General features: G+C 64.5%; 1 non-coding gene across 1 annotated transcript; it reads left to right on the top strand.

Moving 5' to 3' along the window:
* The first annotated feature begins 226 nt into the window (after nucleotides 1-226).
* LOC131864418 (5S ribosomal RNA) lies at nucleotides 227-345 on the top strand. The gene has a single exon (XR_009363225.1). It is a non-coding gene; the product is annotated as a 5S ribosomal RNA (ribosomal RNA).
* Nucleotides 346-4,434: the final 4,089 nt, after the last annotated feature.

Here is a 4,434-nt window from a genome sequence, read left to right on the forward strand (position 1 = left end):
CGGGACACTGCACGCACACGACGCCCCCTCCAGGTGCACGCACGTAGGCCGGGCCGGGTGCACACCCGACGCCCTAGCAAGGTGCGCGCACCCGGGCAGGGCTCACACTTGGCGAACGGGGCGCACTTCGCGAGGGAGGGTGTGCACCTCGACGGGGGTGGGTGGCCGGGGTGGATTCGCACGTGGGTCGCGGTTTGCTAAGTACACACTGCGACAAGCTCATAACGGGTGCGATCATACCAGCGTTAGTGCACCGGATCCCATCAGAACTCCGCAGTTAAGCGCGCTTGGGCCGGAGTAGTACTGGGATGGGTGACCTCCCGGGAAGTCCCGGTGTTGCACCCTTTTTTAGTTTTTCGCCGGGCGTCGCAATGCTATTTGAATAAACCTTTTGCCCGTTTGCGTTCTCGTCGGGGCGGGGCCGGGCCGGGCCGGGGTGCGCTGCCCGCACTACCGCGCGCGCGGGGGCGACACCGAGCGCGCACCCGAGGCGCCCCGAGCACACAGGCCACGGTGCAACCCGGGCGTTGTGCGCGCACCCCGGTGCGCCCGAGGTGCTGCGCGCGCACCCAGGTGAAATCGGTGTGCACCTCGGCCAGTGCGCGCTCGGTCGAGTCGCGCACGTTGGCCAAGGTGCACGGTGATGTTTCTTACTCTAAGGTTCCGCACCAGACGCCCGGGACAGGTGAGCGAAGCTGGGCGGGGCCGGGTGCGCGGCCGGGGCAGGTGCACGCAGCTGGAGAGAGCTTTGGAGCACACTTCGGAGCGCACCAATGATGCGCTCCATTCAAAAGTTTCCTGAAAAGGCAAAAAAAGTTGAGATTATAGAATTTCCCACTTGAGAGATTGTAAAAAAAAAAAATTTAAAATGAAGGAAACGCGGGTGCCAAGGTGTGCGCAGCCCAGCCAAGGTGTGCGCACCAAGGCGCCCACCCTGGCGAAGGTGCACGCAAGGTGCGCACCCGAGGCAAACCGGACAATTAACCCAACTTTCGACTTCGCGCGCACCTTGGAGCGCACTTCGGAGCGCTCCTTGGTGCGCACCAATCTTGGGCACCTCGGAGTGCACCATGGCGCCCACCAAGGTGCGCACCCGGGGCAAACCGAGCTCCGACTTCGTGCGCACCTTGGAGCGCACGAAAGGTGCGCACCATGGCGCCCACCAAGGTGCGCAGCCCAGCCAAGGCGTGCGCATCAAGGTGCGCACCCTGGCGAAGGTGCGCACCCGGGGCAAACCGAGCTCCGACTTCGTGCGCACCTTGGAGCGCACAAAAGGTGCGCAACCCAGCCAAGGTGTGCGCACCCCGGTCAAACCGAGCTCCGAATCGTGCGCACCAGAGGTGCACGCCATCGTGCGCACCTTGGAGCACACTTCGGAGCCCTCCTTGGTGCGCGCCGATGTTGCGCACCTCGGAGCGCACCCGGGGAAAACAATGCAATTAACCCGACTTTCGACTTCGTGGGCACCTCGGAGCGCTCTCGGGTTCGCACCTCGGAGCACACCGAGGTGCGCACCTTTGATGCGCTGCCTTCACCAATTTCCAGAAAAGGCAAGAAAACATTGAGAAGGTGTGCGCACCGAGGTGCCCACCCTGGCGAAGGTGCACGCGAGGTGCGCACCCGGGGCAAACCGGGCTCCGACTTCGTGCACGCCGCACCTTGGAGCACACTTCGGAGCGCTCCTTGGTGCGCACCAGGGCGCGCAACCCAGCCGAGGTGCCCACCCCGGCGAAGGTGCACGCGAGGTGCGCACCCGGGGCAAACCGGGCTCCGACTTCGTGCACGCCATGGTGCCCACCGCGGCGAAGGTGCACGCGAGGTGCGCACCCGGGGCAAACCGGGCTCCGACTTCGTGCACGCCGCACCTTGGAGCACACTTCGGAGCGCTCCTTGGTGCGCACCATGGTGCCCACCAGGGCGCGCAACCCCGCCGAAGGTGCACGCGAGGTGCGCACCCGGGGCAAACCGGGCTCCGACTTCGTGCACGCCGCACCTTGGAGCACACTTCGGAGCGCTCCTTGGTGCGCACCATGGTGCCCACCAGGGCGCGCAACCCCGCCGAAGGTGCACGCGAGGTGCGCACCCGGGGCAAACCGGGCTCCGACTTCGTGCACGCCATGGTGCGCACCGCGGCGAAGGTGCGCACCCGGGGCAAACCGGGCTCCGACTTCGTGCACGCCGCACCTTGGAGCACACTTCGGAGCGCTCCTTGGTGCGCACCAGGGCGCGCAACCCAGCCGAGGTGCCCACCCCGGCGAAGGTGCACGCGAGGTGCGTACCCGGGGCAAACCGGGCTCCGACTTCGTGCACGCCGCACCTTGGAGCACACTTCGGAGCGCTCCTTGGTGCGCACCATGGTGCCCACCAGGCCGCGCAACCCAGCCAAGGTGTGCGCACCAAGGTGCACGCGAGGTGCGCACCCGGGGCAAACCGGGGTCCGACTTCGTGCACGCCGCACCTTGGAGCACACATCGGGGCGCTCCCGGGTTCGCACCGGCGTTGCGCACCGTGGTGGGCACCTCGGAGCACACCAAGGTGGGCAGCGAGGTGCGCACCTTTGATGCGATGCCTTCACTAATTTCCATAAAAGGCAAAAAAAAAACGAGATTTTAAAATTTCCGTTTTGAAAGATAGTGAGAAAAAGGGAATGCTGGTGCCATCTTGAGCCCGCCCTGGTGCGCAGCCCAGCCAAGGTGTGCGCACCAAGGTGCCCACCCTGGCGAAGGTGCGCGCCCGGGCAATTAACCCAACTTCCAACTTCGCGCGCGCCAGGGTGGGAGCGCACCCAACAACCGGGCCTGGGAAGAGCCAATGCGAGAAACCCCACCAAACGCTCTGACAAAAAAAGAGGGGGCGCTCCAGTAACCCCGCTTCGGAGCGCACCCTGGGCAAACCCAGCCAAGGTGCCCACCCCGGCCAAGGTGCAGGCGAGGTGCGCACCCGGGGCAAACCGGGCTCCGACAACGTGCACGCCGCACCTTGGAGCACACTTCGTAGCGCTCCCGGGTGCGCACCTCAGAGCACACCAAGGTGGGCAGCGAGGTGCGCACCTTTGATGCGCTGCCTTCACTAATTTCCAGAAAAGGCAAAAAAAAAAGGAGATTTTAAAATTTCCGTTTTGAAAGATAGTGAAAAAAACGGAACGCGCGTGCCATCTTGAGCCCGCCCTGGTGCGCAGCCCAGGTAAGGTGCCCACCCTGGCAAAGGTGCGCACCCGGGCAATTAACCCTACTTCCGACTTCGTGCGCGCCAGGGTGGCAACCGGGCCTCGGAAGAGCCAATGCGAGAAACCCCACCAAACGCTCCGACAAAAAAAGAGGCGGCGCTCCAATAACCCCGCTTCGGAGCGCAGCCGGGGCAAACCCAGCCAAGGTGCCCACCCCGACGAAGGTGCACGCGAGGTGCGCACCCGGGGCAAACCGGGCTCCGACAACGTGCACGCAGCACCTTGGAGCACACTTCGAAGCACTCCCGGGTGCCCACCGGCGTTGCGCACCGTGGTGGGCAGCGAGGTGCGCACCTTTGATGCGCTGCCTTCACTAATTTCCAGAAAAAGGCAAAAAAAAATGAGATTTTAAAATTTCCGTTTTGAAAGATAGTGAAAAAAAAGGAACGCGGGTGCCATCTTGAGCCCGCCCTGGTGCGCAGCCCAGGCAAGGCATGCGCACCAAGGTGCCCACCCGAGGTGCACACCCGGGGCAAACCGGGCTCCGACTTCGTGCAGGCCGCACCTTGGAGCACACTTCGGAGCGCTCCTTGGTGCGCACCATGGTGCCCACCAGGGCGCGCAACCCAGCCAAGGTCTGCACACCAAGGTGCCCACCCCGGCGAAGGTGCACGCGAGGTGCGCACCCGGGGCAAACCGGGCTCCGACTTCGTGCACGCCATGGTGCCCACCGCGGCGAAGGTGCACGCGAGGTGCGCACCCGGGGCAAACCGGGCTCCGACTTCGTGCACGCCGCACCTTGGAGCACACTTCGGAGCGCTCCTTGGTGCGCACCATGGTGCCCACCAGGGCGCGCAACCCAGCCAAGGTGTGCGCACCAAGGTGCACGCGAGGTGCGCACCCGGGGCAAACCGGGGTCCGACTTCGTGCACGCCGCACCTTGGAGCACACATCGGAGCGCTCCCAGGTTCGCACCAGCGTTGCGCACCTTTGATGCGCTGCCTTCACTAATTTCCAGAAAAGGCAAAAAAAAACGAGATTTTAAAATTTCCGTTCTGAAAGATAGTGAAAAAAACGGAACGCGGGTGCCATCTTGAGCCCTTCCTGGTGCGCAGCCCAGGCAAGTTGTGCGCACCAAGGTGCCCACCCTGGCGGAGGTGCGCGCCCGGGGCAATCCGGGCTCCGACTTCGTGCACTGCATGGTGCCCACCAAGGCGCGCAACCCAGCCAAGGTGCCCACCGCAGCGAAGGTGCACGCGAGGTGCGCA

Source organism: Cryptomeria japonica, unplaced genomic scaffold (genome assembly GCF_030272615.1).
Source record: "Cryptomeria japonica unplaced genomic scaffold, Sugi_1.0 HiC_scaffold_85, whole genome shotgun sequence".
In the NCBI taxonomy this organism is placed as follows: Eukaryota; Viridiplantae; Streptophyta; class Pinopsida; order Cupressales; family Cupressaceae; genus Cryptomeria; species Cryptomeria japonica.